General features: G+C 44.9%; 1 protein-coding gene across 1 annotated transcript in view; it reads left to right on the top strand.

Moving 5' to 3' along the window:
* The window catches only part of TSPAN18 (tetraspanin 18), an 83,296-nt gene that overhangs the window by 40,646 nt on the left and 26,666 nt on the right, over nucleotides 1-15,984 (top strand). Inside the window, exon 2 of the mRNA XM_072618133.1 lies at nucleotides 7,249-7,336. The gene's annotated coding sequence lies outside the window, so the exon portion shown is untranslated. The remainder of the gene's footprint in view (nucleotides 1-7,248; nucleotides 7,337-15,984) is intronic.

The raw sequence follows: 15,984 nt of genomic DNA, 5'->3' as shown, positions 1-15,984 counted from the left end.
AGTGTCTCAAAAGAGCTTGGTAATATTATTATGAAAGGATGTGGTCTGAGGGAGCCTCATGCAGACTGTGCCTGTCTCTGTTTCAGACAAAGAGGGAATGATTCTTGTCCACAGAACCTTCGAGTCTTTGGGTGGGAAAGACCCTGGGGGGGGGGGGTCAGCTAGTTTACCCCATACCGGAACATTGATCCATATCCTCCCTCTACAACATCCCCAACATTGGTCACTCACCCTTAAAACTCTCTGATGACAGGGAGCTCACTTCCTGACAAGGCAATCTGTTTTACTTTTAGGTAGTTCTAATTACAAGCACTTTAAAAATTTATCTATTACAAATAAGCTCCTCAAGGGTAGGAAGAAGCTCTGACTTTTTACTTATCTCCCCAGTGCTTGGCCTATGGTGGGCACTTAAATGTTTTTGCTTCATTCATTTATTCATTTTTTCATCTACTCAAATCACACCTTGGTCCTTGATTTGTCACCACCTGAGTGTCAAATGTTAATCATCAAGGATTCATTGACCTCCTAGTGCATACTCAGGGCTGTGCTGGGAGCTATTCAAGAGATAGAGAATCATGGGAGTGAAGAACACGAAGGACCTTAGAACACAGAATGTCTAATCACAGAACATTGAACTTGGAAAGGACCATAGAAGACAGAATGCTAGAACTGGGACAGACCTTAGAGCATAAAACAAAGAATATTAGAACTGGAAGAGACCAAGGAATATCAAAAGTCAGTGTTATGAGGGACCTCCTACATTCTCTGGTCCAAACCTTTCAGGGGCAGTCTCACAAAGCCAAGACTCCAGGCTGTGTCTTCTGACTCAGCTGGTCCCATATCTTCTCTCATATGCCCCATTGCCTCTTAATAATGAATATGTAGAAGTCACATGTAGAAGCAAACATGAGCTCAATGTCGGAGATATTATTAATTAGAGCTGTCCAGAATGGATTCAGTGTCTCTGTGACATAGTGAGTTCACTGTTATTTGAAGGTCTTCAAGTACAGGCTCTGTGGTCACTTGTTTGGGATGACAAATGGGGGGAGGGGAATTTATTAGTTAGCCTAGATGACCTCAGAGTTCTGTTCTAGCTCCTAAAATTCTGTGAACCTGCCCACATGTAACTGGGCCACCCCTAAGGTACCTCCCAGCCTGACCTTCTGTGTTCTAAGGTACCTCCCAGCTCTGACCTTCTGTGTTCTAAGGTTCCTCTGAGCTCTGACATTCTAGGCTCTGTTCTGAGGTCCCTTCTAGGTCTAACCTTTTATGTTCTATATTCCAGGCTCCTTTATAGGTCTCACCATTTGTGTAGTATAGTTTTAGGTCCATTCCAGCTTTGACATCCTGTATTTATGTTCCAAGGTATCTGTCAACTCTGTCTAATGATCTAAGCCCTTTACAACTCTGTTTCATTCCCTAAAGTCTCCTCAGCTTTCGCAGCCTATCCTTTAAGAATCCTTTCATCTCTAACATCCTCCTTTCTAGCATCTAAGATCACTTTAAGTGCCAGTATTTTATAGTCTCCATTATATTATCCTTTCTAGCTTTAACCTGTGTATAAGTTCTAAGGGCAGCCTACCTGCTGCAGAAGACAACACACTGGAATCAAGAAGATGTGAGTTCAAATCCAACCTCTGACATGCATTAGCTGTATGACCCTGGGCAAGTCACTTCACCCTTTTTGCCTCGGTTTCCTCATCTGTAAAATGAGCTAGAGAAGGACATGGCAAACCACTCCAGTATCTTAGCCAAGAAAACCCAATGGGGTCAAGAAGAGTCAGACATGACTGAAAACAACTGAACAACAATAAATGTACCTTCTAAAATTGTTTCCAGCTGACATTTACAGTTCTAGCATCTCTGGTACTTGCGTGTTCTGTGTTTCAAAGTCCCTGTGATCTCCGTGGTTCTATTCAATAAGTATTTATTGAGCACCATGTGCCCTGCCCTCCACTAGGCCCTGGGTGTACAGAATACATTTGACCACGCACACATAGATCGAAAACTATGGTCCCTTTGAAGTCCCCAGGCCAGGAAGGATGTTAGAGCTCATGAAAGCTGATTCTCCTCCAGCCCAGGTAGGCATCCACTCCATGTGACGGAGCCTTCCATGGGAAACTCCAGGCGGACAGCTGGTCCTCCTGCGGCATTACCATTTCAATGAGGCTATGTCATTTGGGATCTTATTACACACACTAGTGAAGCCCCTTTAGCTTAGCTCTGCCATGGCCATCCCTGCGGATGCTGACTCCTCAGGAGCCTAATTGTGGTTTTTCTACCATGCAGACATGTGTCCATGTCACCGTGTCTGCACGGCTGGATTTGGGGATGGGTTGTGGGGAGGAATTGCCCGTTTACGTGCCTGCCTCTCATAAGATAATGCATAGGTCTCTCAGCTGGCAAGGCTTCCTGCTTGGAGACCACACCATCACTCTCCTGCCTGTGTTCTGCTCTTTGCCCACTAGCTGAGGGGCATGGGGTGGTAGAGCTGGCCAGCTACACTTCTCTCCTCAGGACTTATTTCTCCAAAAGATTTTGGTTTTCTCTGCTGGATGCTTCAAGCCCCCCAGGCCTGACTAAAAGCTGACTGCCTTTCCTTGAAGCCCCTACCCAAACATATCCTTCCCCCATCCCCATCTCCCCAGTTCCACCTGCCTGTTTTTCTTTGGCTCTCTGCAAAAAGGGTCCTGCAGGGGACCTGGGAGGGGAAAGAAAAATAAAAGGAAGTGATTTATGAGCCTAGCTGTGTCATCTTAATCAAAGGACCCCTCCTGTGCCTTCCCTCCCCAGCTCACTGCAGATGAGGCTGAGGAAGAAGGGAGGAGGAGAGATAAATAAAACTGTCAAGCGTTCCTGCTGGGAACTCCCTGTGTGACCCAGGCATGGCCTTGCACCTCTGGGGCCTTGAATGGCCCAAGCATTGATGGAGCTGGCAGGTCTTTAGGGAGCTGGAGTTCAAGCCCCTCCTTTCACAGATGGAGCAACTGAGGGTACAAGAATTGGAGTCACTTGAAAAAGTAGCACAGCTGGGCCAAACATAGCCCAGATTTGAATCTATGGCACCTGGACTGGAAGGTCTCGGATTTCCCTCCCTGCTCTGACATTCTGTGGCCTAAGGTCCCTTCCAGCTCAGATATGCAATGTTCTAAATTCCCTTCTAACTCAGACATTCTATTTTCTAAGGTCCCTCCCAGCTCTAATATTCTATGTTCTAAGGTTCTTCTCAGGCCTGACCTTCTATGTTCTAAAGTCCGTTCTGGCTCTGACATTCTTTGACATTTGATGTGACTAGCAAAATGTTGTGCGTTGTGTTCTCTAGGCTAGGAAATCTGCCTCTTTTCCCATGATCTCAGCCTGGGTGCAGGTATTGGGCCAACCATCCCTTCCAAAATCCTTTCAGGCCCCTCTGGAGGTGACAGTCAAAAGTACTGACTTACCTGTATCACAATCAGGCACAGTCCCCTGACTTGTTAATGGCAGGTCGGAAATGACCTTCCCTTCACACTTCATGTAATGATCATAATGGTGGTCATGTGACTTCCCTGGGAAAGGGACCTTTCAGGTGAGGGATTTCCTTTGCAAAGAGAGTTGATATTTCTTCACAATTTACAGTCTTAGCTGTTTAGAGCAGTGAGAGATGAAGTGACTTACCCAGGGTCACACTGCTATTACACGTCAGAGACACATAAGACTCTTGAACTCAATGGTCTTTATGGTTCTGAGTCCAGCTTTCCATCATCACCCCGCCATTGCTTCTTAATTATGATAATTAATAATAAAAATAATAATAAAATTATGATAATAATAATAATAGCACCGGCAAAACCAGCAGATGCCAGATACTGACGAAACACCAGGGACAAAAAGGAAGGAAAAAACTCAATATTTGCTCTCAAGGGTTTCACAGTCTAGTGAAGGAGATAACATGCAGACAACAACATGCTATCTCATAGACATACATATCTATGTATGTATATGTACATATATAAAGATGTAGAGATGAGAGAAATAGAGGAGAAATCAGAGACAAGCACAGAGAGAAGGCATGGACACCGAGGAGGGTCAGAACTGAAACCCGAAGGTAGCTAAGGGATGGAGATGAGGAAGGAGAAGGAGAATGTTCGAGGTGTGGGAGACAGCCAGTGAAAATGCCTGGAAATTGTGGCGGCTTGTTCCATGCAGGGAACAGCAAGGAGGTCAATGATGGTGGATCATGGAGTAGGGGCAGGGGAGAAAGATGTAAGAAGATTGGAAAGGTAGGAAGGGGTCACACTGTGAAAGGCTGTAAAAGACAAATGGAGGATTGATATTTGATCCCAGAGGTAACAGGGAGCCACTGGAGTTCACTGAATGAGGGGGTTAGGTGTTCAGAAGCATGTGTAAGGATGATCAGTTTGACAGCTAAATGGAGGATGAACTGGGGTGGGGAGAGACCTGAGGCAGCAGCCCCACCAACAGCCATTGCAGTATTTCAGGCATGAAGTCATAAAGGCCTGTACCAAAGGTAGTGGCAGTGTCACAGGACAGAATGGAGAGTCGATGAAAAATGTGAAGTTAGAATCAATGGGGTTTGGCAACTAGTTGGATATGGAGGGTGGGAGAGTGAAGAGTCTAGGATGACATTTAGCTTGTAAACCTGACAGACTGGAGGATGATGAGACCCCTGGCAGTAGGAGGGAAGTTACAGACATGAGAGGACTTGAGAGGAAAGCTAATGAGTTCGGTTTTAGACATGTTGAATTTGAGATGTCTATGGAACATCTGGCTGGAGATGTCCAATAGATAGTTGGATATGCAAGACTGGAGGTCACTAGAGAGATTAGGGATGGATAAGTAGGTATGAGAATCATCAGCAGAGAGATGATAATTGAATCCCTGGGAGCTGATGAGATCACTAAGTGAAGCAATGTAGAGGAGGAAGAGAAGGGGGCCCAGGACAGAGCCTTGGGGGATATTATCTTATTTGGCCTGACAACAACCCAATGAGGTAGGTGCTACAATGATTTTCTAGACATTGTGCAGATGAGGAAACAGACCTGACTGGAACCTGAGCCTAGCACACCTAGCACACTGTCCTTTTGGGTTGTTGAGTTGCTTCAGTCCTGTCTGACTCTTCCTGACCCCATTTAGGGTTTTCTTGGCAGAGATACTGGAGTGGTTTGCAGTTTTCTTCTCCAGCTCATTTTACAGATGACTGAGGCAAATAGGGTTGAATGACTTGCCCAGGGTCACACAGCTATTAAGTGTCTGAAGCTAGATTTGAAATCCTGAAGATGAATTTTACTAGTTCCAAGCCCAACAATTTTGTCCATCTATAATGCTGTTATCATGTACTAACATTTGTTATAGGGATCTATGTTCTTGTCCTGTCTCTCTGCTTGTAGCATGGTATGGAGAGCACTGGACTTGGAGTCAGGAAGACCTAAGTTCAAGTCTGGCTTCAGACATTCCCTAGCTCTATGACCCTGGGCAAATCAGTTACTTGATCTCCCTTTGCCTTAGTTTCCTTATCTGTAAAATGGAGATAATAACCAGGATTATTGTGAGGATGAAATGAAATGACATGTAAAGCACTTTGTTGTTATTATCAATGTTGCTGTTTATTATTGTCATGTATAGAAGCCACATCTTATCCAAACTTTTTATCTCGCCTGGCATCTGGCATAATATTCTATACATAAGACTGTATCAAAAAATGTTTGTTGAATGAATTGGACCTGGGGTTTGATTGGAATGAGTCTGAAGAAACATAGTGGACGAACTCAGTCTCTCCCAAGCTTACCCAGAGTTCCTGCCTTTTGTCTTCTGCTGCTGTCACTGTCTGCCTCTCCCTTTGGTCCCTTGATACAGAGATTGACTACGTGAAGTATGTGCCTTCCTTCTGTTCCCTTTCTAATGGGGGCTGTGACCTGGGGAAATAGGGTGACAAGCCATCTTTTCCATACTGTGGAGAGAACTGCATGTTGCTGCCTCCCCTTACGTGATGAACAAAGAGAATCCAGGGATCTGGACCTGGAAGCTGGGTGTTACTGCATGGACAGAGTACAAAACAAGAAGTCAGTTCAGAAGATGGGTGGAATGAGCAAGAAGACAGACTTCTGGAGGGCACATACTGTGCTCAGACCAGGAAATGAAAAAAGAATAGAAACTTCTCAGGGAGTCTGGAGAAAGACGCCTGGGCTCCAGGGAAACTCCACAATCATCGGAACCAATGCATTTAAATAGTCCTTTAGTGGTTTACAAAGCTTTCACATCTCTTGTTTCATCTGATCCTAACAATACCTGAGGTCAGTTAGGCAAGGATCAATATTACTCCCACACAGAAGGGTTATAGATGCAGTGTTCCCTCCACGACACTATAAAGCAGCACAATAGTAACGATACATGAATGCATCAAGTGTCTGTGATTTCATAGCCCAGACTCCCCATAGAGAAAGTCCCTGCAGGGTCCTAGATAGAATAAATGACACAGATCATGCATCCAGTCTATGGCTTAGTAGATAAGTAAGAGGGAATTTTACCTGAGGCACAGAATTTGTTTTTTGTTTCATTAGTGAATCATTTCGGTCCTGTTCGGCTCTTCATTTTGTGGTGTTTTGGCAAGGATACTGGAGCAGTTTGTCATTTCCTTCTCCAGTTCATTGTACAGATGAGGAAACTGAGCCAAACAAGGTTAAGTGACTTGCCCAGGGTCAATCAGCTAGTAAGTGTCTGAAGCCAGATTTGCACTCAGGAAGATGAATCTTCCTGACTCCAGGCCCGGCTTTCTATCCACTGTGCTACCTAGCTACCATACAGAGGTTTGCTAAAAGTTAAAAATATGAGACCCACTTTCATTGCACCAACAGGCAGGAGAGTGAAGCTTGAAACCCTTTTGGTCTCTGACCTGGGATTGTGGTTTTACCTATCAACCTCAGATAGCTTTTCAGACTTGCTTTGGATTTCTTACATTTCTGAAACCCATGACCCTTACCTTCCTCTCTCTTCTTCCTCTCTTGTCTATTTTGTATAGTCATGTCACAGTAGGTTACAATTTTGTAATGATGCCCCAATTCTTCACAAGAAGATGGGGTGATTCATCCAGCACTTGGCCTATGGTATCAGCTCCTGGTCTGGAATGGTGGGCTCCTGGACCACTAGATGCTGACAGCTTTTTATTAGTGCTAAGGGAGGTTTTCATAAACTGTATTGAACACAATGACCCTTTATTAAATTTCTATTGTAACTGAATATTTTCTCTCCTAGGTCAAGGTTGGCTAATAATAGAAATAGACCAGAATCCTTTGGACCCTTTAGAGTCAACTGTCTCATTGAAGCCTCAAGCATTCTAAAGGTGGGTTCTCTGATTTTTTTAACTTATTTTACTTATTTTTCCTTCCTTCAACATGACAGCATTGTCTAGTGGAAAGAAAACTGACCTGAGTCTAGCATACTGGGTTGAATTCCCAGTTCTGCTGGTCCCTGCTATGTTCTGTATTCTAAAATTCCTCCTAACTCTGACATTCTATATTCTAGAACCCCACTCAGCTCTAACAGTCTATACAGTAAGTTTTAAAGTCTCTCCTAGCCCTGATATCCTATGTTCTATATTCTAAAGTCTGTCCCAGCTCTAATATATTATGTTCTATGGAGTTTCTCACCTCTGACAATCTGTGTCCTAAGACCCCACACAAATCTAGCAGTATGTATTTTGTATTCTGAAATCTGTCCCATCTATGAAATCCTATGTTCTGTTTTCTAAAGTCTATCCCTACCTTGACATTCTGTATTCTGTGTTCTAAGAGGCTCCCAGCCCAGAAAATTCTGTATTCTAGAGTCTGTCCCAGTTCTGACATTCTGTGCCCAAAAGGCTTCCCCCAGCTCTGACAATCGATATTCTAAAATCCTGCCCAATTCCAGCAGCCTAAACGTTTATGTTCTACTCTACTCTGACATTCTGTGTTCTGGGATCTAAATCTTGGTTCTGATAGGCTATGTTCTAGCTTCCTTTTCCAACTCAGTCTGCTCTGTCATAGTCTGACATTCTATGTTGTATACACTAAGATCCTTTCCAGTTCCAACATTCTATGTCCTAAAGCCCTTACACCTCTGACTTTGTGAGCTCTGTGTTCTCATACCCCTTCCAGTTCTGATATTCTGTTTCAAGTTCTCTTCCAACTCTGATATTATGTATTACAAAGTTTCCTTATAACCCTATATCCTAAATTCTAAAGATCTTCTTACCTCTGACATTCCATGTTACGTATTTTAAGGGTTCTTTCTAGCTCTGGTGTTCTGTAATCTAAACTTCTTTAGGTTGAGCTGGAGAGGAAGATATTTGGAATGAACTTGAAGTCAGAATTGCTGTTTGGTCATGTCTGACTCTTCGTGGCCTCATTTGATTTTTTTCTTGGCAAAGATGCTGGAGGGGTTTGTCATTTCCTTCTCCAGCTCATTTTACAGATGAGGAAACTGAGGCAAACAAGGTTAAAAGTAACTTGCCCACAACTAGTGAATGAGGTCAGATTTGAACTCAGGTCTTCCTGACTCCAGGTCCTACACTCCATCCACTGCACCATCTAACTGCCTAAGGTAAAAATAAGAGGGATCAAATGAAAACACAAATGAATGGCAAAGTTCTCTGCCCACTCTTACATCCTATAATTCTGTCACAGATTCCCATAATCCTTTTCAACACTTCCTACCCACCCCTAACACCCCCATAATAGAGCCTGAACTTGGAGAGTTAGCTCACTGCTGACCTCTTCTGGTTCTATGAAATCAAAGTACAGGGGAGGAAACCTAGGAATGACTTGTTTTTTTGGCCCAGAAGATGGTGCCTCTCCTTTTTAGCTAGCCCTTCCTCTCCCCCAAACCCCTTTTATCCAAAACCTTCAGACTATTTACTTTACGGTTTCCTTATAATCTCCTCCCAATGTGCCCCTTAAAAGAGCAGGCCATTTTCAAGAAGAAGAAAGCAAGACCCTGAAAGGCAAAGTTCCTAGAAGGGAGAGAGGGCAAGACTCAGGCATCCTTACTGCCCCACTGCCTCTTAGGCCACCTCATCCACCAATCCACCCTACCTTCCTATGATTCGTGAAAAACTTCTGTGTGAGATCTTTTATTACCCCAGTCAGTGAGCCCAGATGCTAAAAAGGAAGTGGCCCCTCTAATAAATGCAATACGTACTAAATACGGGGGGTGGATTTGTATAGCTCAGTGTTTATTATGCCTTTCTATTGTTAAGTGTGTGTAAGTGGGGGAAAGCGATTCCTTGCATTGTGTGTAGAGTGGTTTGGCCCAGGCTGGCACAGAAGAAGCAGGCTACCAAGGCATGCAGTTAGAAAGTTCTCAGAGGTTCCTTTGCTCAGCCAAGACTGCTGGGGGACAGCTCATTTACTCTGTGTATGGAAGGTTGACGAGAATCACCTACTTGACTGTTGTTAGAATTTTTAATTCATTTAAAATCTGTGAGCATTTATTTAAGCATCTCCTTACTCTGTGCCTAGCACTGAGGACACAGAGAACGAAACAAGATAGACCTTGACCTCATGGGGTTTCCATTCTACTCCAGAACCCGATATGTGTCAACAAGGAGATAGGATATAAAATGTAAGGCAGTTCTGAGAGGGAGGCGCCAGCTTCTAGGGGCCCAGGAAAAGAGGGGTGGGCGCTGGAGTTAGATCTGAAGGGAAGCTACTTGTTCCAAGACGCAGAGGTGAAGAGGCTGAGCATGGAGATGACCAAAGGAATGTTCTATGTGGGGAAACAGCAAATAGACCCTTTTGGTTAGAGCACCAAATGCATGAGGCAGGGTGGGGGAGCAAGAAGATGGGAAAGAGACAATGAAGTCAGTTTGTGAACAGCTTTAAGTACCCCACAGAGATGTTTGTATTTGATCATAAAGGCAAGAAAGAGCTATTGAGAACTTCTTGAGCTGGGTTTCAAGGGAATATCAGTTTGACAACTGCATGTGGAACCCAGAATTTCAGAGCTTGAAGACACTTTAAGAATGGCAGAGCCAGATGCATGCTTACAGATCATCTTGTCTTTTATAGATGAGAAAACTGAGGCTTGCCCAAGTCGGGATTCAAGCTCAGGTCGGCTGCCTCCAAATTCAGTGTTCTTTCCCAAATACCATTTTCCAGGATGAGAAACTCTAAAATGCCAATGGTTTGATTCTGGAGTTGAAGGAAAAGGATTTACATGAGATAAAACTTCATGCCATACTAAGTAAACAGGGGCATGCCCACCCACCCTTCCTGCCCAGCATAACTTTAAATGCCCACTCTGGTCACTTTAGACAAAAATTCTTAAAACTTGAACCCATCTTTGATCCATTCTGGGTGGACTGAATGTGCTTTCCAGGGTCAAGGAGACCAGCTAGAGGACATTAGAATGCCTCTCCCCATTTTAAGTCTGTGGGCCTCCTCCTTCAGGCTTTGTCTTTCCTGTATATCTGAACCCCTCTACTTCCTTCCCTCCTCTCCCCACTGGACTCATATTCTTTTATTTTTAGAAGAGGAAAAAACAAAAGCTGCCAGGGTTTATTTAAAGAGGGAGCACTAAATGGCCTTTAATTCTCTGGCAATAGCTCCAAGGGTCCAGGGTTACTTAAAAGTGAGGGAAGGGACGGGAAAGGAGGGAACTTGTAATTCCCACCAGGGAAGATAAAGCTCTTGGCTCCTTACTCTAAACTGAGCTAAAACCCAACACCCCCCCCCCACACACACCCACACCCACACACACACCCACACACACCCACACACACCCACCCACACACACACACACACACACACACACACACACACATACACACACACACACACACACACACAGCCTTTCATAAAACAAAACCTCTCTCTTTAAGGATAAATTAATAAATGAAAAGGTTCCTCTTACAAGAAACAAGGAAGATGTCAGCGGGTCCCCACCAGAAATCCCCTATTTTCGCCTAATCAGTTATGGAGTGAGGGGTGGAATGACCCTTAGAGGAAAGGCGTGGTGGTCTAACAAAAATAATTTTGGACTTCCCATCTAATACTTCCAGATGTCCCTCCCTCCTCTAGCCCCTCCAACCCTGACTAGCCAGTAGTACTGGGTTATTGGGTTCAAGCCAAGACAGGATTATCCAGGAGAAACCACAATTTTCCCTTTCAGAGAGCCAGAGTTCTTCCTTCTCTCTCACCCACCTCATCTCTACTAAAAAGTTACCATGTCTCCTAATAAAATGTAAGATCTATGGAGTCAGGGAGTGTTAGGAGATGCTTGTCCTTTATTTTTTTCCAGTGCCAAGCTCAGTGTCTTGTGCCCTGTGCAAACACTTACTAATTGATTAATTGATCTCTATATCAGAAACACCATGTGCTTCCTAGGAAAGACACAGCATATGTCCATTGGACCTGCAAATAAGGCCCTGGCTGTCTTCAATGGCACAGATAAAGGAGCCAGACAGAGCAGCATGGGTCCTTCAGGGACACCTTTCCTGAGTCTGATGATAACACATGGCTCTGTTTCAAATTTATTTACAAAGAACCTTGATCACAACAGATATTTTTCTGCATCCATAGCTTATATCTGTCATAGAAGAGGCGGGAACTATCCCTTATTCATCCTTGTATCTCCCTCCTGAACTCTGTGGAGTAGATTATACATAGTAGGCCCATATTGCACAGAATATGGATAGCTTAATCAATAAGCATTTAATAAACACTTACTATGTGCCACTTATTAAGCTGGGTTCTCGAAATAAAAACATAAAAGGGAAACAGATCTTGCCCTCAAGGAACTTATATTCTATAAGTAAAGCCATATAATAACATAGAAAATACATACAAAGTAAATGGAAGGTAAATTGGGGAGGAGACATTGGCAGTTGTAGGAAGAGGGGAAGAAGGAAGAGGATCAGGAAAAGTGTCTTGTACTGAGGAGTTGATACTGTACTTTGAAGGAAGTGAGGCATTCCAAAGGACAGAGATGACGAGTGAGTGAATTCCAAACTTGAAAGGCTGCCTGTGTGTAGACATGGAGAAGGGAGATGGAATTCTAGGTGTGCAAGAACACCTGAAAGGGAGCACTATGCTCCCTGGAAAGGCAGGCCAGAGTCAGGTTGTGAAGAGTTTTAAACGCAAACGCAGGTGTTTGTTTTTGATCCTGGAGGCCATAGCTCAAGCCACTGGAAGTGCTTGAACTGGGGAAGGACATGGTCAGATTTCTGTTTTAGGAATATCCCGTTGGCAGGTGTGTGAAGGATGGATTAGAGGAGGGAGAGGCTAGATGCAGGTAGAACAATTGTTGTTTAGTCATTTTCAGTCAAGTCTGACTCTCCCTGACCCCATTTGGGGTGTTCTTGGCCAAGATACTGAAATGGCAATTGCCATGTCCTTCTCCAATTCATTTTACAGATGAGAAAACTGAGACAAACAGGGTTAAGTGAGTCTTCCTGATTTGAGGCCAGTGTTCTAGCCAATGAGTCACTTAGTTGCCCCAGGGAGAACAATTAGGAAAAAATTAAAACGGTTGTGAGAAGAAGTGATAAACAGCTGAACTAAAGTGAATAGATGGATGGATAGATGAATGGGTGGATGGATGAATGGGTGGATGGATAGATGGGTGGATGGATGGATGGATAGATAGATGGGTGGATGGATGGATAATGGATGGATAGATGGGTGGGTGGACGGATGGATGGGTGGATAGCTAGATGGATGGATGGATGGATGGATAATGGATGGATAGATGGGTAGGTGGATGGATGGATGGATAGGTAGATGGATGGATGGATGTATAGATGTATATATGTATGGATGGATAGATGAATGGATAGATGGATGAATTGCCAGGGTTTTAGTTACTCTTGTACCGTGGGCACTTAGGTAAAAATTACAGAAACTCAGAATCTAAGAGTAAAATGGGGACGTTGGCTGCCGTTGAACCCAAGCTGCCCCTTGATAGCATCCTGGGTGAGTGGTCTAGTCTTTGCTCAAAGCCCTGCAGTCATGTGGAAATTCCTCTCTCTCTCAAGGCAGCCCATGCCCCCTGGTGACAGCTCTCCTTCTTAGGAAATCTTTCCTTATATCAACCCTAAACTTGCCCTTCTCCACCTTCCACCCCTTCTTCCCAGTTTTTCCCTTTGAGGTCAAGAAGATCAAGCTAATTCTTCTTCCATAGGACAGTCCTTTAGACACTTGATGACAACTATTATGTCTCCCTTGGGTCTTCTCTTACCTAGGCTGGACATCCCCACTTCCTTCAGCTGATCCTCCCATGACATGATCTCCAATCCTTTAAATATGCTGATGGTCCTTCTTTGGACACTGTCCCACTCTGCACTGCCCTTCCTTTGCCAGGTTTAAGAGTACAGTGATCTATTCCTGAGCTAGTTGATACCTACTAGTGAGAGACTTCAACACCTTTTCCTAGCTCTGCCAAGAACCACCATTTTTGCCCCCAGAGTCCTGGTGAACAGCCACCAACACTCTCAGCAGCTGAGGGGCCCTTATTCACAAAGTCCTCCTGCACACTTCCACCCATGGAAGCTTTGTTTCATTCAATGTTGTTTACTCATTTCAGTCATGTCAGACTCTTTGGGGTTTTTGTTTGTTTGTTTGTTTTGGTTTTTTGTTTGTTTTTGGCAGAGATGCTGGTGTGGTCTGCCATCACCTTCTCTGGGTGTCATTCAATACCTGCTCTCAAAAAGGGGCAGCTAGGTGGTGCAGTGGATAGAGCACCAGGGCAGGAGTCAGGAGGACCTGAATTCAAATGTCACTTCAGACACTTGACACTCACTGGTTGTGTGACGTTGGGCAAGTCACTTAACCCCAACTGCCTCACCCTGGGTCATCTCCAGTCATCCTGATGAATATCTGGTCACTGGATTCAGATGGCTCTGGAGGAGAAGTGAGGCTGGTGACCTGCACAGCCCTCCCTCACTCAAAACAAAGTCAAGGGCAAGTCATGTCATCATTTCTCTGATGGCATGGTCTTCTTCAGCAACAAAGAACGAACACACACATACACACACACACACACACACACACACACACGCTCTCAAAAATGGCAGAACTCTAGGACCCCTGGGCTAAATACCTAGAGACAAGGACATCATGAACTGTGGCCACTTTAGGTAATTGTGGGATCAGGCATCAGTCATTTCCAGGTACTTTTTGGGCCCTGCCCCAAGGCAGGGGGTTGGATCAGATGACCTAAGGAAAATCATAGGGTCATAGAGTGTCAACCATTTGTCAGGTCTGGTGGAGGAACTCCTACACAGGATGGTGTGCTCATACAAAGCAATTATCCCACCAAGTTCACTTCTGGATGAGGCCTAGCTGATGGCTGGAGGTACTCCCTTGCTGCAGAGTGGAACATCTCCTGGGCTGTCGTCCCTCAGGGCTGCCCTTTGCACCAGACTCAGCTGCCAGCAGTCTATTATGGTTTTCAGTTCCTAGACTTTGAAAAGTGTCATGAGTCCCTGTAAGCAAAGGAAAGGAACTCCAAGCAGGAGGCAGCCCCCAGAGCAGACACAGGCTGCCCTGAGATGGCCCTGCCCCTATCAGCCTTCCAAAGTTCAGAGTTCACCTTCCACCTTACTTCCATAGGAACAAGGAAGTTCAAGTAAGCCTTTGAATGTGCTCTCATCTCTGACTTAGCCAGCATCCAAAAGGCCCCTCTTCACCACACAGTAAGTGGACAGGAAGCAGACCCAGAAAATCTGCATGATTACTGTGCAGAGCTGACCCCCTCCATTCTCCATCCTCACATCCTTCCAGAAACAGCCTGGAGCAACATCCATATGGGTCCGCTGCTTATACTCACCAGACCAGACCCTCTATTCGGCAGATAGGGGTTGGACGATGTGATTTTGGACCTAGAAAGAACTTAGTCCATCTTCCTCATTTTATGGACATGGAAACTGAGACCAAGGCTGGTTAAATGAATTACACATAGGGGTCAATTACACACACTAGGTAGTAAAATGTCTTAACTAAGGGAAGCTGTGTAGCCAAAGCAAGCACTACAACGGTCCTTAAAAAGGGGTTAAGACTGAGGTACATCATCAGCTAGATTTTTGCACAATTGTCATAATAGAAAGAAAACATCAAACCCAGAGTCAGAATGCCTGGGTTCAACACCTTGCCCTCCCCCTTTGTAGTTCTCTGAGCCCCATAGCCAAGATTGTACCAACACTTACGTCCCTCCCCTCTCCTCCCTTCCCCAACATCTTTCAGAGGGGAAAAATAAAGACTGGAAAGGTTCATTGAGAGGAGAATGAAACAGGCAGCCAGACCCAGGGTTGCCGTGCAACGGACCAACCCCCAAATTAGAGCATGGAGCCTTCACCTGATTCAGCCGGCTCCCCCCAAGTGGGTTTCTGAAGAGCCGGGCAGCCTGGCGGCGTCTTGAAAACTGAGCAGTTACCATGGCCACGAGCAGCCCCCGAGGGCGGCTGGACAAGCACCCAGTGCATTAGCAGAAACAATGAAGGCAAGGCACCGAGAGGATCAATCCCCAGGCTCTGATGCTGCCGCCTAGAATGGGGGTTTTGCTTGAATCGAGTGCAAATTCCTCCCCCCCTTAATTTAGCATGTAATTGGATGCAGTCTGGGGTGGGAAACGCTGCCGAAGGGAGGGGAGAGGGATGGAGAAGTGTATACCCCATGCTGCCTTTTCATTAGGAATGTGCAGCCAAAATACATGCGTCTGTGTGTGTCTGTGTGTGTGTGTCTTTGTGTCTGCAAGTGTCTGTCTATACGTGTGTCTGTGTGTATATCTGTGCATGTGTGTGTCTGTGCGTGTGTCTGTGCATATGTGTGTCCGTGAATGTGTCTCTGTGTGTGTTGGTTTGCACATGCAATGCGTAGGACCTGCTGCCCGGGTTTACAGAGTCCCTCTGAGTGTTTAGAGGGCTTCAGAACAGTTAAGTTGGGTGCTGGTAAGGATATCAAAGGGTTCCCTCATTTGTAAAAATAAGGACCTGATGATTTGTAAAGGCCCCTCTCA

This window comes from Notamacropus eugenii, chromosome 6 (genome assembly GCF_028372415.1).
Source record: "Notamacropus eugenii isolate mMacEug1 chromosome 6, mMacEug1.pri_v2, whole genome shotgun sequence".
NCBI lineage: Eukaryota > Metazoa > Chordata > Mammalia > Diprotodontia > Macropodidae > Notamacropus > Notamacropus eugenii.
This window is presented reverse-complemented; position numbering and strand designations above follow the sequence as displayed.